Source organism: Poecile atricapillus, chromosome W (assembly GCF_030490865.1).
Source record: "Poecile atricapillus isolate bPoeAtr1 chromosome W, bPoeAtr1.hap1, whole genome shotgun sequence".
NCBI lineage: Eukaryota > Metazoa > Chordata > Aves > Passeriformes > Paridae > Poecile > Poecile atricapillus.
The window spans coordinates 101,197,975-101,225,661 of record NC_081288.1 but is presented as its reverse complement, the minus strand read 5'-3'; positions in this window follow the sequence as shown (position 1 = coordinate 101,225,661).

Sequence of the window (27,687 nt, the reverse complement as noted above, 5' to 3'; positions counted from 1 at the left end):
GCACCACAGTTTCCATCGGTTTCCCTTAACCCTCCCTCCAAACCCTCTGCTCCTGAGCTGAAAAAGATACATGGAACATCCCAAGAAACGCAGGAAATGCAGCTTGACAATGCCATTCCTGGTTCCATGTGTCTTCTTCAGTCCCCCATCTCTGATAGTGCTGCACAGGCTAGCAGAGATCTTCCCCTGCACCCTCCAACCCCAGTTGTTAAAGGTAATGACCCCCCCCAGCCCCATGTGGCTGGAGTCCAACATGGCGCTGGCCATGTGCCAGCAGGCCACATGGTGAGACTCCCATTGTATTCCCCTTCTCCTTCTCATAACCCCTTCTGCCCACCTGTCCCCACCCACAACCCTTACCCCACCCACAACCCCTTCCTTCCCTTGGACATTCCCCCTCCCTCCACCATATTTCCACTCTGCATGACATCACCCTGAAATCCCATCTCCATATGTTGCAATCCTGGTTACCATGCCCCCTCCCCCTGTCCCCACGGATTGGGTGGGGAGGGTGGGAGAGATGGCTCAGCCTCTCCTTGTCAGGAAGGAGACAAGGGAACGGGGGGGGGGGGTCCCAGCCCTGCCCTCCCGGGGGGGGAAATGGGTCCCTGCCCAGCTCCTGCAGGAGTGGGTCTGGGCCCCTCCCCGGACCTGGTGGTGGGGCAGGGTCCCCTGGCCCCGACAGGGGTGGGGGTGGGCGGGGAAACCCAGGAGATACAAGCCCTGGGGAGGATGAAGATGTGCTTTCAGCTGCTCCTATAATATATACTGGTAGAAGAAAAATTAATAGACATTATCAACCCTTCTCTTACCAAAATATAAAAGAAATTTGGAAAGCCCAAAGAGAATTTGGTAGAGATAGTGAAGTACTGAAAGGAATGGTAAGGGCTACATTAAAATCTCATGAGTTCCTGCTGATCTCAAAAATCTCTTCCGGTGTCTCTTAACCCCCTCCGAGTTTGATCTTTGGGAAAGCTCATGGAAAAAGTCCTTAAAAAACTTCCTAATGGAGCTTAAGCAAAGCACCCAGGATGCAAAAGATGCAAAGAATAATGAAATCACTTTGGATCATCTATGCGGGGAGGGAGTGTGGGCGCAAGTACTAACAAACTATTTTAGATAAGATCTGCGGTGCAGCAGAAAAGGTTTTTAACCAATTACCAACAGTTGAAACCCAAGTCAGCTATGTTAATATTAAACAGCTTCCATCAGAAAGTTTTTTGCAGTTTGTTGACCAACTTTGAATGCAAAAACAAAGGCAGGTGGAAGAACCAGTGGCACAGGCAGAATTAATTAAGGAGATGGATCGAAGAAATGCCAATGAGGCCTACTGCAGACAGATCCTGGGACTGCCTATTAATCGTCCACCCACTATAGCAGAGATGATAGAGGCATGTGCCAAGAAGGCAGATCTGTATAGTGCACGACAGGAGGCCAGGACTGACAAACCCAAGGACTGAGACAGAAGCAACACCAGGAATGAAAAAGCCACAGATGTCATCGGACCAGCTCCAGCATATCATCTGCTCCCAATGCAACAGGCCAGGACACTTTGCCAGAGACTGTCCTCAAAGCCAACACCAAAAGAAACACCAAAAAGAAACAGTAGTCAACCAACAAAAAAACAGGGAATAGATTGCGGCCTCGCACAGCACAAAGATATAAATGCAATGGGCTATAGAATGAAAAATGCCTCTATTTTAATTGAAAAGGGGGAGAAAAGGAAGCGGGGTATGGGACTGTGAAAAAATAATTGTGGGGAATGCGTGCCTAACAAAGTCTGGCAGCCTCAAAAGCGATCCAGACTTGTAAATGCTGAAGTTTTTCTTTTTAGGTCTACTTGTTGGACTGTCATTGGAGTGGACCTGCAGGACAATTCATGAGACATGGGAGGACTGGATAGTAAGTATTTTGTTACTGGGGACATAGCACACACACCCATGGAGACTGAGGTGGTTCCCATGACAATTAAGGGAGACCTAACACACCTCACTGTCCTGGCGTGTTGTCCTCAGCCACCCTTCTATTTGGCCAAGGGGCAAATCATTGCTCAAGCCATCCCCGTTCCAGCAGAGGTACCAGTATGTTGTAATTGATAGCTTGAAATATATCTTTTCCCCTCTTCTAGTTGTGATTTCTCCCCCCCCCCACTTCTTTTTCTCCTATTGTTTACCTGAAGTCAGGTTACCATGGTTACTGAAGTTTTTCTCCTCAGCTCCACGCCGAGAGGCCAGATAGAGTAAAAAGAGGACCCTGCTGGCATTTCCAGCTGCTTGAAGTTTCTTTAGCCCAGAAAAGCACGGGGTTGGGAGAGAGACCCTTATTTCCAACACGGAAGTTTGTAACGGTTTTTCCTGTCCCAGAATGCCTCTAAGCTATGGAAGCTGAGAGGGCATGCTTACCTTCCCCTTCTTTCCCTCCTGCGTTGCCAGGAAACCTCCCCCCTCTCTCCCCCTCTGCCCCTCTGTGGAGTATACTCCTACACTTTGTGGGCATTTGAAGAAGTTGGTGTCTGTTATTTCTTATCTTGGTGTGTGTAACCTTGATTTGTAGAAAGTTTGTAAGATGTACTAACTGAGAAAAATAATTGGTTCTCTCTCTGATGTTCCCTCCCTCCGAGAAACCCTGTTAAAAAGAGACCCCCAGACCCCAAATCCTTGGTCTTTCGCCCTTTGGATTCCCCTTCACAGAAATAAACTGTGGAATGCAACCCCAAGGAGACAGTCCACCCCTGATTTCTTTGCTCGCTTGATAGACCTGAATTCCTGAAGAACATCAGTGAACCCCACAAACATATGCTGGCTCAAAACTAGAGTGAAGAGAAACCTCATCACTGAGCTAGCCAGGCCACTCTGGGGATTTGAGTCACCAGTAGATGACAAAACACCAGGAGTCTACTGGGCAGAAGTGGTTGATGAGGATAAACCCATCGTGGGATGCAACCTAACCCACGGATCAGAGCATCTCCATGTGGAAGGGTTGATTGACACGGGGGCAGATGTGACTATCATACCTGAAAGGGTGTGGCCTTCACATTGGGACTTGCAACCTGTGGTGGGCAAAATACAGGGTGTTGGAGGGGTAAAATTGGCAAAAGTCTCTTAAGAGCATTGTTCAGACAGAGGGCCTGGATGGAAGATTGGCTAGTGTCTGTCCATTTGTCGTCGACTGCAAGTGTCCCCTGGAGGGGAGAGACACCATGTCCCAGTGGGGATTCAGACTAACCATCCCTGAAACTGCCCAGGATTTTTAGAGGCGGACACTGTGGAGTGTCATACCCAAAAGTTAACGTGGCTGGATGATAATCCAGTCTTGGTAAATCAGTGGCCACTCAGTAAAGAAAAGCTCAAGGCGCTTGAAGACCTTGTGGAGGAACAATTAGGCAATGGCCACATAGAAGAAACAACTAGCCCTTGGAATTCCCGGGTCTTTGTAATAAAGAAGCCAGGGAAGAATAAGTGGCACCTCCTTCAGGATTTGAGGGAGATAAACAAAGTAATTGAGGACATGGGGTCACTCCAGCCTGGGATGCCCCCTCCGACTGCTTCCACAAAATTGGCAATTGACGGTCCTAGACATCAAAGACTGTTTCTTCCAAATTCCTATACACCCAGTAGACGCACCACAGTTTGCTTTCTCGGTCCCCACAGTCAACTGAGAAGCTCCAATGAAACGGTACCATTGGAGAGTACTACCTCAGGGGATGAAATGCAGCCCTTCTATCCACAAGTGGTATGTAGCCTCATTGCTGTCCCCTGCACCCATTGAAAAAAGAGAAGCCATCATCTTACACTACATGGATGATGTGCTTGTGTGCGCCCCCGATGACACTATACTGCAACCCACACTTGAACTAGTGGTTAAAGTTTTAAACTCTGCTGGATTCCAATTGCAGGAGGACAAAGTTCAAAGGATGCTGTTGGATTCTGCTGGTCAGTAATCTGAAGATAGCCAGGTCTGGTAAGCTGTATACAGTCTAGATAATGGGACTGAGTATTTCTAAGGAGAGATTGTTTAAACACAGGATATGGGGGAAAAGATAAATATGAGGTTTAAAGAGTTAGAAGCCCCGGGAATGTGGGGGGATGAACTGCCCTTTCTGAAAGCGCAGGAAACCCAGAAAATTCCCCAGCGGCGTGGTCACCCCTGTCCCCGTCCTTTCAGAGAAGGTGGGGGAAGGAGGGAGGGATGCGAGGGAAAACTAAACACCGGGAAGCTTGCGTTACTTCAGAAAGCAGAGTGAGCAGTTTGTTATATTGTTGGAGGTTAAAAAATTGCATGGAGAGACATGATGGTTTATGTAGAGTCTTTTTGGAATTATTGCAGTCAGAAGAAATTGCGGGGGGGGGTGGAAAAAATAAGTTAGAAAAGTTCCACGCTGTTTCTGAAACCACGCCTTTAGAACAGCCCCCTACCCTGCACCCTCCATGCACGTCAGAGGAGCCAGAGCGAGGGAGGGAGCTTACCCCGCCCTCTGACAAATTTAACAACACAGAGATGATGTTAGAAAAGGCTGGTGAAGGTGTGTCCGCCCAAGAGGGGACACGGGGGTATTCGCTCAACAGGCGACCCCGAAAATACCCTCCCATCAGGCGGAGTCAGAGGCTGCCCAAGAGGCGGGGCTTCAAGGAGCGGCAGGAGATGGCAGGATGGCCACGCCGCAGGGCGACCCCGAGCAGAGGGGGGAGACATTAGAAAAAATATTACGATGCTGCCATAGACAGAGAGCGAAAGAAAAAGGGACTGGCCAAAGCTACAAAAGCACGGCCCGCAGGGAGACCAGTGTCGCAATCCATGACAAGGAGGACCCGGCCCTCAGGGAGGGGAGATTGGCAGGGTCCCCTGTCGAGCCGCGCATGCACATTTCGGTGCTGAAGCCGAGCCTGCAAAGTACGGGAAGTCGGCCCAGATAATTCAGTCAGTAGAGCCTGAGACTCAATCTCAGGGTCGTGGGTCCGGTTTCTGACACAAGCGGCAGTCGCCCAAAAAGGGATTTATCTCCTGAAAAGGAGTTTCTCCCTAAATATAAGTTTTTAGAGTTTTTTCTCAGATTCAAAACCAGCCCGGCGCGGACGGATTTGGCAAAACACACACACACAGCAGCACACAGTGGCCAGAAGCGCTGTCGCCATGGCAACCACCGCTGAAACTAAGGCAACTTCGGTGAAACCACCAAAAGCAAACAACAAAAGAAAAGAGAAACAACAGAAAGCTGGACATCTCGGAGAGGGATAAAAAAGAGAGAGTTTTAATTGGACAATTCAAAAATTAGAAGCCTTGTAAATTGTATTGTTGGTAAATCAGCAAATTGTAATCATGACTGAGTTTTAAAAAGAAGTTTCTATTGAATGAAGTGCCTTCAAAAATGGATCAAAAAGTTTATAGATATTTTATAGTGCAATATATAAAGATGTTGTATTTCCAATAATATCTGCTGGTTTTGTTTTTACAAAATAGCATGGAAAATGATGATACTTATGCATCCCAAGAAATTTAAAAGATTTTTGTTCTGTTTCAGTATTCCCAATACATGAAGGTTTTGAAAATGTTATCTTCTCTGTACATCTACTGATAATGTAATATTGTATGATATGGAGTGATCAAGTATTATTACTGTAGTTACAGTCAATTTCTGCAGGATGTACTTCTTTAAAATTGAATTGAAATATCATATGATTAACCATACAGAAAAAGGATTGAATGACAGGTTTTTTTCACTTTTAACCTTTCATTTGAATAAGTGTATTGTTGATTTAGTTCAATACAGTTTTCAGTAATTTCAAAGTTATGTTAACCATATATTACCCATTTGCTTAGGTTTTTTTTTACAATTTTAATAAGGAAATTTTAATGTGAGTCTTTTCGTTATGAAAAAACATATATAACAGTATATATACCAATTTGGATTTTGGATTTTAGTTAAAAAGTTAGACTTAATGTTTCTGAAAAGTACTACAAAAGCTGAATAGCAACTTACCGAATCTGTGTTGTTGTATTTTTTTCTCTAGTAAAACTGCACTCTAAAAATCCTAACAAATTTAAGCATATGCCAAGCAAATTCTTGTTACGAATGGGTATTTTTAATAACATCTGCAGTTATTGTGAGTTATTCTCAAAGCCAGATAACATGGAATTGTGATATATTTGTTGCATCCTTATAATCTCTATAGTGAATCAATATTCCTGTTATATTATGTTCAAAAAGTATATACCAAATTTTTAGTTGCCTTTTTTTTTATAATAATAGAGTAAGACTGAGTTGTGTTTTCATCTGATATAGATTAAGTGTTAATAGAATTAATCGAAGTTAAATTTCACTGTGTTTGAGTTTGAGTGTTTTTAAGTTAAGCTATAACTTTGATATTTTTTTGATGTTAAGTTTTGTTACTTCCTTTTATCATAATTAATTTTTAGCAGGTTTAAATTTAAATTGCTTCATGTTTTATTGAAGACGTTTGTCTAAACTGCAAAGTATAGTTATTTTCCTAGAGAAATGGCGATAACTACAACTGAAACAGCTGTGATAGAACACTGATGAACACCTGCTTAGGGATAGAGTTGAATGCAGTCTGTGCCATCCTTGACTTCATCGGGAGTTCTATTGTTTGTTGCAATCTCTGCAGTTTTTGTTTGTTATAGCTTTCTTATTTTTCAGTGTTTCCAGAATTTTAAGAAGATGTACCATTGCTGAGGATCAGCTGCCATGGGAGAGGCTTCAGATTAAACCAACTGCTGAATGGTTTAATTGGTCTGGTACGTAAAGCTTCTGATAATTTGCTTTGTACAAATGCATTTTAACAGTTTGCTGTGCTGTAAGCATCTCATAGCTGCTACTATTGAGAACCTTGTTTTAGAAATGAGTTAAGAGGCATCTTTCCAGTTTAAAGCCTAGGCCCTGGCCAAGCCTTGACTTTACCTGGATAGAGAATTTACCAATAAACACAGAAGTTTTCTGCATCAAAACAATATTCAGGTCAATTTGACTTGGCAATTAGTGAATTAATATAGCAGCTGGATTTTTACAGTGGGCTTGGAAAATTGTTATCCAGACATGATTTTCCAATTTTCCATTGATTTATCAGCTGTGGCAGACTCTGGGATGAGAGTATATATTTAGTTTATGCAGTAATTCACATTACAGATTTAGATAAGTTCAATATCGCATAATATTAATTATGCATCTTCTTAATAAGTTTTTGATTGCTGTAAAGGTGTCATTTCCTATATGTATACATATGCAAGTGTTTGATGGTTTTTCATTGTCAGAACAAGACAGTGGATATTTTACCTTTGTTTGCAAGAGAGGGGGAGGAAATAAAGGTTGCAGTTCAGAAGCATGGAAACACTATGTATGTATTTTAGATTTTGGAAAAAACATAAAGATTGTGTATCTATTGCAAATAATTCTTAAACAGTCCTTTTTAAACAAGTCTTTTACAAAGTCAATTCCATCAATTATCAGGTATTGTTCTAACAGTACTCAAGCAAAGTTGAGAGAGAATTCTTTGGTTCTAGTCAAAGGTTCAGAAACAAGAAGATTAAGAATTCATTTCAGTTAATAATTTGGAGAAAAGTGTATGTTTGTATATTCACAGGTTCAAAACAGAAGTATCTTCCTAGCGAAGAACATGGAAACTCATGAGCTGCAGAGACAGACAGCCCAAAGAGCAGAAGAGTGAGCACGCAGATGTGAACTGTATCAAGACCACAGTTGACAGCTGAACAACTTTGATCCAACATGCAAGAGCAATGAACTTTGGGTTTCATGTGAAAGAGTGGGAAAATTGATATTGTAAAGCCTCATTTGTTAAAGCATGGTGTGAACAGTGTCAAGATTCAGAATCTTGCACGAGAGATAAAGTCCTTGAATATGAAGGTGAATCAGGTATCACCCTTGAACTGTATCATTTTGTTGATCACTTTGTGATGCAGTTTCACCTGCATCACTTCTTTTAGTTAACTCAAAAGAAAGTATACCGTATCTCAGTGAAAATAGATTTTTGTATAATATTCAAATTTTCTGTGTTAAAACAAAATGAAGATGAGATAATGAATGTTACTCCAAATCATGCTCTATACAGAGAGGCAACATCTTAGTGTAACCTTATATCAATCTGTCGTGGTTTTAAGCTAGTAACAAAAAACCTACTTATTTCTTGCTAGAGATATGGATTAAAATAAGAGCAAAACAGGCTTAAAACTTAAAAAGAATAAAGACAGTTTATTAACAAACTACTAGAATAAGAATACCAAAATAAACTTTCAGAGAACTCTTTTACTTTTCACTACTTGATCATTTCTTTGTACACATAACAACATAGAGACAAAAAATTTAGAATCTTGGTGGTCAAAAACAGTCTTAATTTTTAGAGTCTTTTCATCAGTCTCCGCAGAGAAACAGAAGTCTCTTTCTGCTAATCCATGGAGTTTCTAGAGTCTACTCCTCCCAGTGTACACTCCTCCGAGGTGTGCATGGGTCATTCTAAGTCCTGAAATGCCATTTTTAAGGATAAGTAATTTAAAGGTAGAAATCTTCTTCATTTCTCTCTGTGAGCCCTCCTGGAAAACAGCCATCTCTCTGGCTCTTTTAAAGCTTCAAAATCTTCACTTCACTCCTAAGTTCCAGCAACTCACAGTTATCACAACTACTTTTCTTTAAAGTCCACACCTTGAATACTCTATTCTTCTCATACTCTAGTCATGAATTAAAAGAGTCTTTAAACTACTGTCCATTTTCATAGCTGTAACAGAAAAACTTTTCAGCAACAAGCATCTCCTTTTCTCTCTTTCTTATTTAAACTTAACTCTTTTCTTCACTGTTTTTGGTAGTTTATGATGTCTTACATGTTAATTGTCTCTCTCTGTCCTTTCTAAAAAAAAGGAGTCATCTGTTTGTTTATTCAGGTAGTAAAAGAATCAAAAGTCTTAAGAAAGCTGCAAAAGTTCATAGTGTCAAGTTTCAGTTCAACAGCAGACCTTGAAAACTAAACAAAGGCGCCAAGCTCGGCTTCTCTCTCCTCCTCCTCCTCCCCCTCCTCCTCCCCCCCCCATCCCTGCGGCCTTGTCCCGGGCCTGGGGGGGGGGGAAACTAACACAGAGCTTGTTACCTCTCAAACGCCGGAAACCAGAAAGAGAACGAGAAAGCTCCGAGTATACTTCTTAAGGGGGTGTTTACAAGTTGAATTCACTTTTTAATGGTCAGATTTGCTGTCAATTCTTGGAAATGGCTGATAATTGGTCAGGAAGAAAAACTCCCGTCAGTCACCAGTAGCTTTAACTTCCTCTTTTTTTCACCCGGTCTTAAAAGTAAAGCTAACTCATGACACAATCTTAGTCACACCTGATTGTGAAGAGTTTTACTCATGAAATTTCAGATAGAGATTTATAACAACTCAGCATTCAATTCAAGTAGCTTCATCAGAAACTTTAAAGTAGCTAGACAAATTAAGCTACTGGTTAAGTAAGCAACCTAGATCTATTTCTCTAGCTTTGAGTGGTTAGTTAACTGATGTTCAAAACTTTAGGCAGAGCGCTCTGTAGAACAGAGCAGCAGTTCTGTTGTTGGTGCACAGGGCATGAGTGAAGGAAAAATAACCCTTCTTGAAAAGTAATCAAAGAAAAGGTTTGGGTTGATTTTTTTTATTTTTTTTTAAAGAGAGGGGCAAATGTTGGAGTCTGAGATGCAGAGTGTATGCCCTTGTTTCCAATACTTAGTTCTAGGATCCAAAGAAACACTGAGTTTCATATAATATGAAATTCACGAGCATGTTTTCATGGTGATACATGAAAACAAATGTTAAAGTTAGAAAAAGCTAAAGGTGTAAGTGTGTAGATTAGAAAGTTTTTTTAAATCACAGGGTGAAAAAGTTAGTTTAGAGAACAGGAGACAAGATGGAGGATTTAGGGTGTTGTCTCTTTTCCTTCTTTCTTCTTCATGTTCTTCTCTTAGAGGTTTTTGGGTAATAGTAAGTGATTGGATAGAGAATGCCGCAGTGCATCACAGAGGTGATGGGTCATTGGGTCATTAAGAAAAATAATATACGTGTCTATTGTTAATTGGGTAAAAATAGGTATAAAGATAAAAGAACTGTGTATTTCGGGGCCATTTTGTGTATCAGACACAGTGTGACACAAGGCCTTGTTTGTACCATCAGAAGAAAGAAATGTACCAGATTGCAAAGATTAACCTTGTGTAGCCAGCCTGGAGAGACCTGCCAAGTTTTGTGATGATGTTTTAATAAACACAAGAAACAAGATTCTAACGAGCTTGTGAGTTTTCTTCGAATCATAAGAACTGAGATAAGCAGGGCTCCCCACGAGGGAGGATCCCAAAAGAATTCAGTCCAAAGGAGGCTGAGAAATCCAAGAATAAAAAGAAAAATACAGAAGAGATGCAGCAGAAACAGAGAAACAGAAAAAAGACTTTTTAGAGAACAGTTACAGATGCTGCCTTGGAAGTACCTGGGCCTGGAGCTCATCATGTGGACCATTGTTCTGCAGAAATTGGAAATCATTAGTAATCTTAAATCCCTAGCAGATCTCCATTCCCTGTGCGGGTCATTGAACTGGGTCAGATCCTGGCTAGGTCTCAGTAATGAGGACGTAGGCTCCCCTGCTCAATTTATTGAAAGGGGAGAGAGAACTGCTTTCTCCCAGGGAACTGACTCCAGAAGCAAATACCGCAATTGAAAAAGCACAAAGGGCTTTAACAGAGAGACAGTCTCACCACTATAAGCCTGAGCTGCCTTTCAAATTCATTGTCCTGGGCAAACTACCACACTTACATGGGTTAATATTCCAATGGGCCGAGGGGCAGAGAGATTCACTCTTAATCATAGAGTGGATCTTCCTCTCCCACCAACAACCCAAAACCATCGCCAAGCTGCAAGAGATGATGGCTCAGCTGATCCAAAAGGCCAGGGTGAGGCTGCAGGAACTGGCTGGTTGTGACTTTGTGTGTATTCACCTCCTGGTCAACTTTTCTGGGGAGGAAAAGACCTCTCCTGAGAAACTGACCAAGGAGATGTTTGACCATCTGCTGCAGAGCAATGCTAACCTCCAGTTAGCTCTGGACAGCTACAGTGGGCAAATAATCAGTCCATGCACCATCACACTAATTGTTTGATGAGGAATTCCACCTCATTCCTCGTGAGAAAAGAAGCCGTATGACTCGATCTTCTCGAGTGTGGCCCGGCTAGCTCAGTGATGAGGTTTCTCTTCACTCGAGTTTCGAGCCAGCATATGTTTGTGGGGTTCACTGATTTTCTTCAAGAATCCAAGTCTATAGAGCGAGTAAAGAAATCAGGGGGGGACTCTCTCTCTCTGGTTTGCATTCCACAGTTTATTTCTGTGAAGGGGAATCCAAAGGACGAAAGACCAAGGATTTGGGGTCTGGGGGGTCTCTTTTAACAGGGTTTCTCGGAGGGAGGGAACATCAGAGAAAGAACCAATTATTTTTCTCAGTTAGTACATCTTACAAACTTTCTACAAATCAAGGTTACACACACCAAGATAAGAAATAACAGACACCAACTTCTTCAAATGCCCACAAAGGTGTAGGAGTATACTCCACAGAGGGGCAGAGGGGGAGAGAGGGGGGGAGCCTGGTTTCCTGGCAACACAAGGGGGAAAGAAAGGGAAGGCAAGGTAAGCATGCCCTCTCAGCTTCCATAGCTCAGAGGCATTCTGGGACAGGAAAAACAAAGTTATAAACTTCCGTGTTGGAAAGAAGGGTCTCCTGGGCTAAAGAAACTTCAAGCAGCTGAAAATGCCAGCAGGGTCCTCTTTTTACTCTATCCGGCCTCTCAGCGTGGAGCTGAGGAGAGAAACTTCAGTAACCATGGTAACTTGACGCCAGGTAAACAATTAGGAGAAAGAGAAGCTGGGGGGGGCGGGAAATCACAACTAAAAGAGGGGAAAAGATATATTTCAAGCTATCAATTACAACATCTCCCCCTAATTTTTTCCCAAAGAAGGAACTCGGTTTTACTTTTTCAAATCAAGGGGAAGGGGTTTGGGGTGTATTGGGATTTGGGAATTCCACAGCATTTATCTGAGGTGCAGGAGAAATTAACTTGGTGGTGGTGGTAACACACAAACGTTGCAAAACAGAAAACATAATCAAAACAACAATTGCAAAAAACCCTAAAACAGTCCAGAAAACAGAAGATAGCCATCCCAAAAATCCCCATCCTGAGAAAATGTCATGCTGGGGATGGTTTCTTCCTAAAATACAGGTAAACACGGAGCAAAAAACATTAGCTGAATTCATCAATAAACAGATTCAACAAAGGAAAATCAGGGTAGAATGGAGAATCTGGATTTCCTTTTCCACCTAAATACCTGTTTGTTCTTTGAACTTCTGCCACTGAAATATCAGGGGGTCTTGTGGGATGTTTTTCAATGTACGGTTTTACCCACCTCTGTGGGACCCACCGTAAACCCAGGGGTGTTGATACACAAGGGTATCCTCTTCCCCATGTTACTAATTTGTAAGGACCTTCAATTTTTCCACTCTCAGGGTCTCTCATTGTTGAGGGTTAGGTGTCTTTTTTGTTTTGTTTTGTTTTGTTTTGTCGTTCTGGCCTGCCCATGGAATTTTTACCCATTAGCTGCAGAGACAACCTAACTGTGGGTATTTAGTGGGTGATTGATAAAGGACAAAGAGTAGCCGGGACCAGAGGGGGAAGGGGGCAGGAAAGGAGGGTGGGGACAGTTTTTGGCTGGCTTTCTTTGGCTTCGGAAAAAGACATTCGTTTTTGCTGAGTCGCGGAGCTACTGCGGTGGGGAGAAGGGAATTTTCGTCATCACCCAGACGGAGCTGCTGCTTCTTCTCCTTCTTCCCTCTTCGTTGGTGGCCTCGCACCCCCTGTCCTGCCAGGACGTGTGGCAGTGCCAGCCACCGCCGCGGAGCTGCTGATACACCTCATCCACCAGCCCAGGATCTCAGCTCATCCCTGCTGTTCCAGCCGACTGTTCCACAGAGCCCCGCAGGAGCACCGGGACTGACTGCCCGAGGGGTTTGTGAAAACAAAGCCTCTCCTCCATCCAGTCTCAGCCGAGAAGGCTGTCACGGGGTCCCTGTTTCTGTTTTCTTGTTAATGCTGTAGTTATTGTTGTTTGTTTGCCTGGTTATACTAATAAAGAACTGTTATTCCTATCCCCAGATCTCTGCCTGAAAGCCCCTTGATTTCAAAATTATAATAATTCGGAGGGAGGGGGGTCTACATTCTTTCATCCCAAGGGAAGCTCCTGCTCTCTCTAGCAGACACCTGTCTTCTAGAACCAAGACACTCATCAACACTGGTGGATGTTCAGTGAGCTTGTGTTTGCCATGAGAGGAGAAATGCTTAACCACTGGGGGGTTTTGATCTTCCATAGAACAGTTTAAAAAATTGAGAGTGAACAGGGCTTTGCATAATCTTTCTTGTGGTGTTAACTTTACTTTGTCTTTCCATTGATTTTTCAAAACTCTTTTGAGTAACTGCTGTGCTCTCTCTACTATTGCTTGACCTGTTGGAGAGTGGTGGATTTCTGTCTTGTGTCTCACTCCCCATTCTTGCAAAAATTCCTTAAACACTTTGGAAATATATGCTGGTCCATTATCTCTTTTAATTTCTTTAGGGATTCCTAGCACAATAAAAGCTTGCAACAGGTGCTTTTTGGCATGCACACCTTTTTCTCCTGCATGGGCTGAGGCAAAAATTGCTCCCGAGAAGGTATCAATGGATACATGTACATATTTTACCTGTCCAAATTCAGGGATGTGTGTTACATCAGTTTGCCATACTTTACACCTTTCAAGTCCCCTTGGATTGACTCCAGCACCCAGGGATGGCAGAGCTGTGCGCTGACAGTGGGGACATGTGGCCACAATGGCTTTGGCTTGATCTCGTTTCAGATTAAACTGTCAAATGAAACCTGGTACATTCTGATGAAAGATTTCATGGCTTAATTTTGCTTGCTGAAACAGGTCAGGTAGTCTGGCCAGCCCAACAGGGGCAGAAGCCAGGGAATCAGCTCTGTCATTCCCTTCTGCTATGAAACCAGGTAATTCCGTGTGTGACCGGGTATGCTTAACAAAATAGGGATGTTCTCGATGGGAAACTGCATAAATCAATTTTGAAAGCAATTCAAACAAAGTTCTGTTTGAGATCTCCTTGAGGACTGCATTTTCTGCTCTGGAAACCACTCCTGCTACATAAGCTGAATCAGTGACCAAATTGAATGGTTCTGAAAATCTCTCAAATGCTCTAACCACTGCTGCTAACTCAGCAATTTGAGGGGATCCTTCTACATAATCAATATCTGTTTCCCACTGCTGCGTTTGAGGATCCTTCCAGGTCATTACTGACCTTCGGGATGCTCCAGAAGCATCAGTAAAAACAGTCAAAGCTTCAAGGGGCTTCTGACTCCTCTTATCTTTTGGTACCAAATTAAATTTTGAATTAAACAATTTGTGTGCAGGGGCATGAACTGAAATTTGCCCAGTAAAATTCTCCAGAGCAATTTGCAGGGTCTCTTGATTCCTCAAGAGGTGCTCAAACATTTCCCTGGTCATCTTCACTGAGGAGGTTTCTTCCTCAGAGAGGCTTAGGGGCAAATGTATACATGAAAAATCGCAACCAGCAAGTTCTCTCAGTCTCGGCCTGGCCTTTCCAACCAGCTGGGCCATTAATTCCTGTGGCCTTGTAATATTTTTGGACCGATGGTGACTGAGAAAGACCCACTCTATGATAATCAAATGGTCTTTCTGGTCCTTGTCCCACTGAAAAATCAACCCCTGAAGGTGTGGCAATTTCCCCATTACAATAAATTTGAAAGGCAGCTCTGGATGGCATCTATGTGCCTGTCTCTTCTCCATCATGCTGCTTACCTTCTCTAAAGCATCCCTGGCTTCTGGAGTCAGAGTCCTTGGAGCACTCAGCTCATCTCCCCCTTTCAATAAATTGAAAAGAGGGGCTAGGTCATCAGTGGCAATGCCTAGTCAAGGCCTAACCCAATTCAGTGTTCCACACAGAGAGTGCAAGTCAGCTAAGGTTTTGGGATTGCTGTTAAAAGCCAATTTCTGAGGAACAATTTTTTTGCAGTGATTTCCAGACCTAGGTATTTCCAAGGAGGCATCTTTTGTACTTTTTCCTCCTGAAGGGTGAGTCCTGCAGTTGTTAAAACTTCGGTCACCCGGTCCAGTGTGGACTGGAGCAATTTTTCCTGGGGGGCACACACTAACACATCATCCATATAATGCAGGATGATGGCTTCCCCCACCTCAGCTCGCACAGGGGATAACAAGGCGGCAACATACCATTGGCAAATCACAGGTGAATTTTTCATCCCTTGAGGGAGGGATTTCCAATGAAACCTTCTCATTGGGGCTTCTCTGTTGAGGGAAGGCACAGAAAAAGCAAACCTGGGGGCATCTATAGGGTCTAGAGGAATTTTGAAAAAGCAATCTTTGATGTCAATCACAGCCAGTTCCCAATCTTGAGGAAGCATGGCAGGAGACGTCATTCCTGGTTGAAGAGGTCCCATGTCTACAATGACTTTGTTAATTTCTCTCAAATCATGAACCAATCTCCACTTTTCTTTCCCCGGCTTTTTAATGACAAACACAGGGGAGTTCCAAGGGCTAAAAGTACATTCAGTATTGCCTTGGGCCAATTGCTCATCTACTAACTCATTTAGCGCCTTTAATTTGTCTTTACTCAGCGGCCACTGGGGTATCCAAATTGGGGAATCTGTGGTCCATTCTAGTTTCTGGGTCTGGCGCTTCTCAGTGGCCGCAATCAAAAATCCCGAGGTGTTTTCGGAATTTCAATGCGGACTCCCCATTGGGACATGACATCTCTTCCCCACAGGGGAACCTGGAAATCAGTGACAATGGGGCGAATAGATGCTATTTTCCCATCAGGTCCTCTAATCTGAATGGGTTCCTTTGATATCTTGGCCAATTGGGTACCCCCTATACCTTGGATGTGGCTAACCATCGGTTGCAGTTCCCATTGTGGTGGTCATCTCCTTTCTGGGATGACAGTCACATCTGCTCCTGTGTCTATCATGCCTGTCATTCCCATGCCTTCACTACTTTTTTTCAAATGGCATGAGATGATGGGTTTGTTTTCTCCCACTGCTTGAGCCCAGTAGATCTGAGGTGCTACATCATCTACTGGGATCCCTGATGGAATGGGAATAGCTTGAGGAATTACCTGCCCTTGTGCCAGGTAGAATGGTGGGTTGTAACACCACGCCAAAAGGATGAGTGCATCCAAGTCAGCTGAAAGAGTGACAGGAGAAATTTCAATCTCTGGGGGTGTGTTTTTTGTGTCCCCAATAACAAGAAACTTACAATTCAAGTCGGGGGTCAGTTTTTCCCACAGCGGGTCAACGGAAACAACCGTCCAGTGGCGAGACCTAAAAAAATGTTCTTTCACAGTAAACAATTTGAGAGGCAATTTTGGCTTCCATACCTCACAACCCTTGGTGTTATTTCGGTGGCAGAAGTCAGACCTGTGAGAAATGTCACATTTAAGAGTGTTATCACATTCAATTTTCCCTCCGCCTGTGACTTCTATTCCACTTGTGTCTCTGCGTGGAATAGACTCGCACTGTGTATCTAGTTTTTTTGGTTCTGAGGACCCCCTCCCTTTTCCCGGTTTCCCTGCCCTTGCTTGTCAGGATATGGCACTTAGCAGAACTTTGCAAAATGTCCTGGCTGTCCACACCAATGACAGGTGAACGGTCCCTTCGGCTTGGCTGGTGATGGCAGAGTAGGTACAGTTGTGGCTGCAATCCTTCTTGGGGTTCTCTGGGAATCCTCAGTCCTTAGCATTGAAGTGCTGATTACATCCGTACACATCTCAATCAAAGTTGTCAAGGTCAGTGGTGGATCCTTTGGCAGCACCCGAATCAGTGCTTTGCAGGCTTCATTCGCATTCACTCGAGCCATTTCCAACAGCAAGTCAGAGTGCAGGGTGGTATTCTGCACTTGTCTTTCAATCTGTACCTTTAATCTATTCACAAAATCTACAAATCTTTCATCAGAACGCTGTTTAACTTGAGCACAGGGAACAACAGATTCAGAAACAGGAATATTGAAAAATGCTTTCTCTGCAGCCTTCTGTATTTTCTCTCTAACTCCTTTTGGTAAATTTTGGGCCTGGTCAATAGATTCGCTCCAATCACCTTCGCCACATAAATGATTCATGGTAATTATTTTACCCCTTTCATCTAAAGCTTCAAAATCACTGCTCAGTAATTCTCCCAAAAGGGTTTTCAACAATCTTTTCCAAGCCCCTTCCCAGAGCAAATATTCTCCTGGGGATAGAAGGCAGGAAAACAAATCCTTCAAATCATGGGGGACCAATTGGTTGGAGGAGAGGGTTGCCTTTAAAAGACTTTTAAAAAATTAGCTTTCCTTTCCAAACTCCTTTGCTGCTTTGCATATTTCCATTTTCAATCGAAATGACATTGCATTCCATTCTGGTAATGTTCCTCCCCTCCCATAAGTTACAGGTGCTGTAAAGAAGGCAGGCCTCTGTTCCTGGTTTGTCCCTTCACCCCCTCCCTTCTCCACACTGTGTGAGATGGAGGGGGTGACCTGGGACCCAGCAGCAGAGAGAGGGTAGGCAGGGTTGCAGGGGGGGTAGGAGGGGTCAGGGGCGGGGTGCCTTGGGAGGGAGACACCCCTGAGGGGTGGGGCGGAGGCAGAGGAGGGAGGGTCTGGAGGACCAGGAGAGGAGAGGTCTTGAGGGAGGAAAGGGTTGAAGGGGGGAGGGGAAACAAAGGGATTGTGGGAAGAAGAAGCAACCTGGGGGTCGACCATGTGCTCACCACCATTTTGAAGCTCCTGGGCCCTTTGTGTAACACTTGGGGGGAGGCCCACCATGTGATCTTCTCCATTTTGTGTACCCAAAAGACCACCAGGAACAAAAGGAGAGGGATATTGAGGGTAAAGAGGGGTAGGAGAGGGAGCTGGGATGGGTTTTAGGGAAAGGTTTCCAACAGCTTGGCCAGAGCTACTGGAAAAGGGGTGTTGAGAGGACTCCCCCAGCTTAGGGTAGCAGGGTTGAGGTAAAGAAACAGGGTTATCAGGGTTAGGATTGGGTAAACTTTTTTCCTTCTTTTTCAATAAGGGTTAGTCTAATCAAAACAAACAAATGGATTACTTTCTCTGCTGAACTATCTCCAGCATTCACAGATTCAGTCAATTTTGTCCCCACTCTGTTCCAAAAGGAAACAGAAGTTACATCTGCAGAAGACACTTGAGGAAAATTTAAAAAAACCCAATTCACTATCTTTTTCACTTTTTTCTTAGAAAACGGTTTCTCTCCAATTTGCAAAATGCCAGTCACTTGATTAAAAATCCCCCTTTGTGCTACAGACAGTCTTGCACCCATCTTGTGATCTCACCTGTCCGTCGCAGCTATTTCACCAATGGCTCCAAACTGATGTGCATCCAGAAGTTTCACCTGGGATGGGACTCTTCTCTCACCCACTCCCTCTTCACCACTTCCCCCCTTCAGGGAATTCAGTCTTCTGAATGCTCCTGCCGTTGTCTCGCTCTCAAAAGCAGCCCCTCAGTGTTTAGGGGTTCTTGCTTTTCTCCCCAACACGTCTTCCACTTAGAACAGCGAAGAGACGCTTCTGGGGTAGATGTCGTCCCAGCGGTGGTCAGAATCTCACCTTCCATGGTTCTTCTGTCCCCTTTATTGAGGGACAGGCCAGCCTCACGTTCTGGGCATCATCTGACTCGATCTTCTCGAGTGTGGCCCGGCTAGCTCAGTGATGAGGTTTCTCTTCACTCGAGTTTCGAGCCCGCATATGTTTGTGGGGTTCACTGATTTTCTTCAAGAATCCAAGTCTATAGAGCGAGTAAAGAAATCAGGGGGGGACTCTCTCTCTCTGGTTTGCATTCCACAGTTTATTTCTGTGAAGGGGAATCCAAAGGACGAAAGACCAAGGACTTGGGGTCTGGGGGGTCTCTTTTAACAGGGTTTCTCGGAGGGAGGGAACATCAGAGAAAGAACCAATTATTTTTCTCAGTTAGTACATCTTACAAACTTTCTACAAATCAAGGTTACACACACCAAGATAAGAAATAACAGACACCAACTTCTTCAAATGCCCACAAAGGTGTAGGAGTATACTCCACAGAGGGGCAGAGGGGGAGAGAGGGGGGGAGCCTGGTTTCCTGGCAACACAAGGGGGAAAGAAAGGGAAGGCAAGGTAAGCATGCCCTCTCAGCTTCCATAGCTCAGAGGCATTCTGGGACAGGAAAAACAAAGTTATAAACTTCCGTGTTGGAAAGAAGGGTCTCCTGGGCTAAAGAAACTTCAAGCAGCTGGAAATGCCAGCAGGGTCCTCTCTTTACTCTATCCAGCCTCTCGGCATGGAGCTGAGGAGAGAAACTTCAGTAACCATGGTAACTTGACGCCAGGTAAACAATTAGGAGAAAGAGAAGCTGGGGGGGGGGAAAATCACAACTAAAAGAGGGGAAAAGATATATTTCAAGCTATCAATTACAACAGCCGTAGGCCGCTCAAAGCTCTCACAGTGTTCAATGATGTATCTGGGACATCCCACAAGTCGGTGATGACTTGGAGAGATCCTCAGACTCAGCATTGGGAAGCTGACGTTGAATTTGTGGAGCCGTCACCCCAGGTAGCTGAAGTGGCTGTGGCCGTAAGAGCCTTTGAGAAGTTTTCGGAGCAGATCACTTTGGTTACCGACTCGGCCTACATAGCAGGGGTAGTGTCCAGAGCAGAGCAGGCAGTCCTCAAGGACATCAAGAACGAGCATCTCTTTAGGTTGCTCTCAAAACTAATTTCTTAAGTTTCCACTTGAGAGCATCCTTTCTATGTGATGCATGTGAGGTCACATACAGATTTGCCAGGCGAAATCGCAGAGGGGAACCGCAAAGCTGATTCCCTTGCTGCCCCAGCTGAAAAGGTACATCTTCCAGATGTATTCCAGCAGACTAAGTTGAGCCACCAGCAATACCATCAAAATGTGCCAGGACTGATCCGTCAGTTCCAGCTGACACGGGGTCAGACTAAGGCCATTGTGGCCACCTGTCCCAGTTGCTAGCTCCAGGCTGCGTCATCACTGGGTATCAGGGTTAACCCCCAAGGCTTTGGGAGCTGTGAAGTGTGGCAGACAGACATTACACACATTCCCAGTTTTGGTCGCCTTAAGTATGTACATGTGAGCATGGACACATACTCAGGTGCTGTTTATGCCTCTGCTCATGCAGGAGAAAAAGCTATACATGCCAAACAACACTTGGTACAAGCCTTTTAAGTGCTGGGGATCCCTTGCGAAATTAAAACTGATAATGGCACAACGTATAAGTCCAAGGAGTTCCTAGAATTTGTCCAGCAGTACGGGGTGGAACAGAAAACTGGCATCCCCCACTCCCCCACAGGTCAAGCTGTGATTGCATTAACCCACCAGATGCTCAAACAAGTCCTAGCCAGGCAGGGCAGTTGGACAGTGTCGATGTCACCACACCTAGAGCTTTGCAAAGCCATGTTTACCATAAATTTTCTGAATTGTTCTTTTGAAAACATGAGTCCCTCGGTGTTGCCCTGAAAACTCAGCTTCTGAGCTTGCTGACATGGTTTTCTAAAGACTTTCCCAGGACAGTAACTGTAAACATAGATATCTGTACATTCTTTCTGTTACATGTCTTGTGATGGACATCTCTCATGGCCAGTGCAGTGGGAAAGTGTTATCCTGACCATCCAATCCCTGGCCGTGGTCAGAAACCTATAAATCCTGTGAGGAAAAATAAACTCTCTCTTCATTTCACCACACCTCGACCTGTGTCCGTGTGATCTATTCAGCACCAGCGGCAACATCTGGTGAACCCCGACGTGTGTTGCAGGTGACGGTTACAGGGTATTATCTAGCCTGTGGCTATGGCTGTTTTTGGGCTCTCTCCTATGGAGGGCCTGGTTATGGAAATATGATGTGCAGTGTTTGATCAGAAAGGGATTGATGTTTCATATGCTGACTTTCAGCAATTGTGTGAATATGGGAGACTTGAGGGGCTTTTCCCTGTGGTGGAGGAGATTTTTTCAAAGTCGGCTTGGGATGCTTTAGGTGATTCCCTGATCGAGGCTCTGCTGGTCGATTATGAGCCCCGGCTGGTCCGGCTGCTGGGGATCTGGCGAAGGTGCAACCGCTTTCTGAGGAGCTGCACATCCCCTTCTGCCAGATCGAGTGCTGCTTCCTCTGCCCTGGGTGAGAGGTCTGGCTCTGGCTTCAGCTCCGGCTGTGGGAGCGGGGCGGGGCTCTCCGTCTCCCCTGGTGGCATAGAGCCAGGGGGCAGCTGTGTCTCGGGTCCTGAGGTCGGCTCTCCCAGGATCTCTGGGGCCCCCAGCAGGTTGAACAGGGGCGCCACGGGACCAGTGGGCATAACCCTGCCTCAGCCGGCGCCCTGGAGGCGTAAGCCTGAGGCGGGGTTGGATCCTTGCCAGCAAGCTGTCAGGGATGCCGTGGAAGCGGGGGGTGTAATGCCGCCTTGGCCAATGCCCCAATCGTGTAGGCCCGGGGTGGAGTCACCTCCTTTGTGTGCCCTCCCAGCGCAGACCGATGAGGGGCTGCCTGAAGGGGGGGCCGCACCGCCGCCTCTGGGGGATGCCTCATGGACAGTCCCATGTCCCTGCTGCGGCTGGGCTGTGCCCTGCCCGGCGGTGGGGGACGGGCCAGGCCCAGGCTTCGTGCCGACAGCCGCGCACGCGCACGCTGTTCCAGTGGAGGAGCGGCCGGCGCCGCTTTTTGGACCTGTCGCCCCTGAAGAACTGCTGTTAGGGGCGATTCTGAGCGCTGCCCATCCCATGCCGGATTCATGGGGCGTGGGGATGGGTGTTGCGAGTGGTGCGGACACTGGGTTGGGTTCTGCCGGCCCCATGCTGCAGTTTTCCCCTCCTGCGAGCCCAGGTTGCCCCTGGTAGAGGAGCGGGACGGTACCGCGGTTCCGCAGGCTGTGCCTCTACCTGCGCTCCGGTCTCTGTCGCTCTATTAGGAACGGCTGGAAGAACGACACAGACTCTCGGGAGTCGATCAGGAGAATTTCTCTCAGTTTATTGCTTCGGATCTTTTTTATAGACTGATACGTGAAAAGTACAGAAAAGAAACTCTTATTGGTTAGTAAACTAACACATCATCATCATTGGTCAGTGGGGTACACCACCCCTCGGCCTTCTTTTTCAAGAAAACAAGGAACAGACAAACAGCACCTGCAAGGCTGTTTTTTTTGTCTCTGAGGATTGTTTTAATTCCTCCCCATGATTTCTCAGGCCACTTTCTCAGGCAAGACTGAGAAAGCTATGCAGCCTGCAATTTCCACAGGCACCGTGCTTCTGTTTCACAGTTAGCATCCATAGGTCTCCCCCGGAGCTTCAGGCGGGCCATGCCCAGCTGGCTCCATCCCACCCCTCCTCAGGTTCCTGGGCATCGCCTGAGCCTGTGACTGGAGAAGAGACTCCCGCACCGCTTCCTACGGCCACGGCGGATTGGGGTCCAGAGCTGGTTGCTATTGGCTCGGGTGGTGCTGCCGTGGGGGAGAAGCCGGTGGCCTTCATGGACAAAGGGTCCCAGGCTGCTGGAGCCTTTTTGGCTGGCCTGTGGACTTTGCCCCCCTGCCAGATGACTGTGGAGCCGTGCTATCACGCTCGATTTTTGGACATTGTTATGGTGTCTTCCGGCCAGGTGCCTGGCCCTGTCTCGGTGAATTCTGTGAGGCAGGACGCAGCAGGCAAGGCTGCTCCTCTGGAGTGGTGTCAGGCATTCCATGTGCTTCGGGATATTTTTGGTCCAGTGGGTGAGGACATGAGTGCTCTTCTTGTGGCGTGGTTGAATACCACTGCTCAGGGCATCATTGCTCACCTAGGGGACGTTGATTCGGATTTCCTGGGGTGCATTTCTGCCATGGGTTCCACACTCACCCCTCCTGTTCCTATCCCTGCGGGACCCGGATTTGCTCACCTTGTGCCTTTTGAGTCTTGTGTTCGCAGAGCTGAGAACCAGCTGCAGGGAGATGGTGGCTTCGGGTTCCCTGGACCTCCCTGGGTTCATGGACTGCTGTTCTGACAGCCAGGGATCATCCTGAACGGGTCTGCACCCTGTCCATCCTTGGTGAGATGCTGTCAGAGATTAGCTTCTGTGGGTTTTGACACTGACATGGACATCACGATTGTCAGGTTTGCTGACGAGCCCCCGGAGTGACCCTTGGACCCGATGCTGACACATTCAACGCAAAGAAGAACGTGAGACTGACTTTTGTTCATCATTTTCTGTTGTCTTCTCTCATGATGGACTAGTCACCTTCCGTGACTTGATGCAGGAGCAGTTGGATCATGGTGATCTGGAGCTTCGACCAGTCCCTGGGACATTCCTGTTTTCTGTATCAAGAAGAAGTCTGGGAAATGGAGGCTGCTACAATACCTCCAGAAAGTTAATGCTATGATGGAAAGCATGGGATGTTGCAGGCTAGCATGCCTTCACCTGCCATGCTTCCTGCTGATTGGTTAGTCCTCATTGTGGATCTGATGGACAGTTTCTTTACAATTCCTTTGCATCTTGATGACAGATGAAAATTTGTCTTTCTGGTGCCAGCTATCATTAATGCTGAGCCCACACAGAGATATCAATGGAGATTTTTGCCGTAAGGCTTGTGAAAATTTGCCGGCATTTGCCGATGATAGGTTCTAGCCCTCTCTGGAGTTTACGAGCAGTTTCCTGCTGCTCGTCTCTACAACCTCCCTGAAATTATTTGAGGGTCAAAATAATTTTTGGGACTAACAGTCCCACATCTGGAGGTGCAATTATTTTTTTTGCATTCAGTGCAGACACTGCATGAATGATGTCCAGATATTAATGGACTTTTACATGGTTGTGTCCCTATATGGGACGGACCACGACACAACTGTCTCCCTTGTTTGGTCTATTAAAGGGGGACTCTGATTTAAAGTCACCTCTGACACTGACCCCACAGGCACAGTAGATGCTGGAGGAGGTTCTGCAAGCAGTTTCTGCTCCTCACGTTTATTACATTAATCTTTCCATTGATGTCGCTGGTTTATTTCATTGCCACTCCAGAATTGCATTCCACAGGTATCATTGGCCGATGAAAACACTGGAAAGGCCATTGCTACCTAGAAGGATGGATCTGAGTGGCAGGTTTTAGAGAGTCATGAGGTTGGATCAGCCCAATTGTTGGAATTATGGGCTGCTGTCATAGCATTTCAGAAGTTTTCCCAGGCACCTTTCAGTTTGGCTATGGATTCTGCCTCCGTGACCAAATTGAGACCCATCCACAAGCAGGTGTTGATGTTGGACATTTGTTTCATTTATTTTTTTGGGGGTTTTTTTGTTGGTTTTTTTTTTTTTGTAATAACGAAAGGGTGAGATATCACCCTGAAATTATAGCCTTCTGATTGTATGGATTATTGTATTTTCTTATTTTTCCTTTTGATTGTTTAGAATGTTGCTAGTTTCTTTGTTCATTTTTCTTTTTCTTTTTTTTTTGTTTAAACCAAAAAGGGTGAGATGTCGCCCTGAAAACTCAGCTTCTGAGCTTGCTAACATAGTTTTCTAAAGACTTTCCCAGGACAGTAACTGTAAACATAGATATCTGTACATTCTTTCTGTTACATGTCTTGTGATGGACATCTCTCATGGCCAGTGCAGTGGGAAAGTGTTATCCTGACCATCCAATCCCTGGCTGTGGTCAGAAACCTATAAATCCTGGGAGGAAAAATAAACTCTCTCTTCATTTCACCACACCTCGAGCTGTGTCCATGTGATCTATCCAGCACCAGCAGCAACACCCCGGTGGCGCGGCATTTTAACAGTGGTGATCAATTTCAGTTGTCGCAGCAAACACCAGTCTTAATCAGGGACCCAGAAACCTGGCAGACCAAAGGCCCCTCTGAACTTGTCACCTTGGGGCATGGCTACGCGTGTGTGTCCACCGCTACAGGCCCCCGATGGATACCTCAGAAGTGGGTAAAGCCTTTTGTTCCCAAAAACCCAGCCCCAGCAGAAGGAGATGGAAAACAAGTGGCAGTTGCTTCCAAAAGAAGAAGCTGCTGGAAAGAATAAGAGGAAACCTTCCTAGCCTCTGGTTACTCTCTGACCTGCATACCCTGACTGTGAACATGCTTTAAAAATGTTTGTTTATTTTCTTTTAGAAAAAAACCTACCTCACACTCAACCCCATGATGAGCCCTACCCCAGCTGTCATCCTGCTCGTGCTGAGCAGTCTGACAGTTGCCTGGATCATCCCTAAGCCACGACAGAAAATCTGGGTGACCCTGGCAGAGACACTCCAGCAAGAGAATATCTGCTTGTCCACTGCAGCAGCAAAAGACCCTATGTCCACCTGCCTGGTAGGGATCCCACTGCAGGCTGGAGAATTTCCAGCCAGCTTTGACACTCACAGGCCTAACACAGTTCCCAAAACACATAGTGTCCGGCCACATGAAAGCCGTAGGCAGCAGGCTGTAGTAGTTAAAAACCCTGTGGAGGAGTGGTTACCAAAACTGCCCAAAGCAGATAAGGAACCCCAAGAATTTGAGCTATTGGGTTCCTCCCCAGCACCTTATTGTGTCCACTTCACTTAGAACTCGCTGTCAGATACGAAACTATATAACCACGTACTACGGTATTGAGAAGAATTCACAGCTAAAAAATGGTGTAGTATTCTAAGTCACATCACAGCAGACGATCCTCTCCGCTCACATCCAAAAAACCTCCCTAAAGGTTTATTTTTGATTTTCGGAGATAGAGCATGGGCAGGGATCCCATCTCGGCTTTAAGGAGGGCCATGTACCATACAGCAATTGTCCCTGTTAGCACCCAACCAAACCCAAAGTACTAAATGGATTCGGAAAGAAAATTTGACCCACAAAGTCCACAAAAGAAGTGCTGATATTTTGGACCCAAACTGTGATTCTGAAATTTATCATTGGGCAAAATCAAAAATAATTGATGCATCCATATTTCTTCCATGGGTTGCAGCTGCCAAAGCACTAGGTGAGTTAGGACACCCAGAGTGCTGGGTAGTTAAACAGTCCAACTTAACATCCACGGCCCTCAGTTCCCTCCTAGCAGACAAGGAAATCACCAGGCAGGCTACGCTCCAGAACCGGGCAGCCACAGATTTCCTTCTGCTGCTGCATAGACACAAATGCCAGGAATTTGAAGGACTTTGCTGCCTAAACCTGACCTCAAAAGCTCCCAATGTCCACGTAGCCCTCCAAGAGATGAAAAACTTGATTGGACAAGTGAAACAAGAAGCCGAGGACTGGTTTAGTGAACTGTTCAAAGGTTGCGGACTCACGGGATGGTGGACTTTGATAGTTAAAACAATCCTGTTGGTTTTTGTTGTTCTGCTCCTGATAGTTCTAGCTTTCGCAATTATTCATTGCTTGATTTTAAAAGCCCTCAGCAGTTTAATCCACTCTACCTCAGAAGTCAAACACATAGAACTAGTGGACCGAAAGCAACCTAACCAGCCCGCCAATCACGAGTGGTGGACAAACTCATGTTCTGTATCAAAATAAGCCCAAAGCCCTTCTTTTAATTTTATATAATTAAAAAGGGTGAGGTGTTGCATTGTATTTTCCTGGGGCTCCCCCTCTGATCTCTAAGATGTTAGTACCTTCCCGGTCACCCCTCCCCTTTGAGTCTTCCCTCTTGGTTGTAACCTGTTCTTCCTTCCCCCTCTCCCTTGGTTTAAAAAGCAGCGCGGGATATGATTCTCTTTTCCTCTTCTCCTGCCATGGACATCTAATTAAGGCCAGTACTCCAGAAAAGAGCCTTGTTTTTAACCCTAGTCTTTGCTATATACCTGAATATTGTTTCATATTTTTTTTAGTCTCTCTAACCCCTTAGTTGGTGTCTCTTCCTTCATTTGTTGTTCCCCAAATATCTTATGGGAATTCTGAGTTAGTGGAGCAGCTTCTGTAATTCCCCTGACATTGAATGTTCTATAATCTGTGTTTTTCCTTCCCCTGGGGTTATTGTGTTCCCAATTAGGTCATTGCAAAGGCGTTTTCTGATCTTCAGGGAGTCTGTGTGTATGTTCCTTTTCTCATATCTGCATACCTGCTGTTTGGATAATTTGTCTTTGGATGTATACAGAAGGTTTATTATAGATTGCATTTCGTCCCAGGTATAAACATTGGGTCCTAAAAATTGGTCTACATGTTCTGCTAACCCAATGGGGTCTTCTAGTTGACCTTTCAATTCTTTTTAAAATGTTCTCACTTTGAAGGAATTAAGAGGGGCTGTTACAAACCTGATTCCTCCATGTGCCACTACCAATGGTAGTTCCTGAAGAGGGTGTAGTCCTACTGCTTGGTTCTCATTTTTTGATTCATCTCACTGGACCATTCTTCCCCTGATATTTTAGGTAGGTCTGTCAGGGAGTACATTAGGTGCTGGCAGACATGGAGGGGGCAGGTAATCTAAGGGATTCCAGTTTTTTTCTTCTTTTAATTTAAACATATGCGCCTCTCCCAGAGAAGCATCGCCCTTCCAACAGGCAGCATAATCGCTTTCTTCCTGACTAAATGGCTCTTTAGCATTCACATGAATATTCAAAGCTTGGCACATCTATTTCTTAAAGGACTCATGCTTTGGCCAGTATAAATCATCAGATCTTATCTCCTTTTTAGT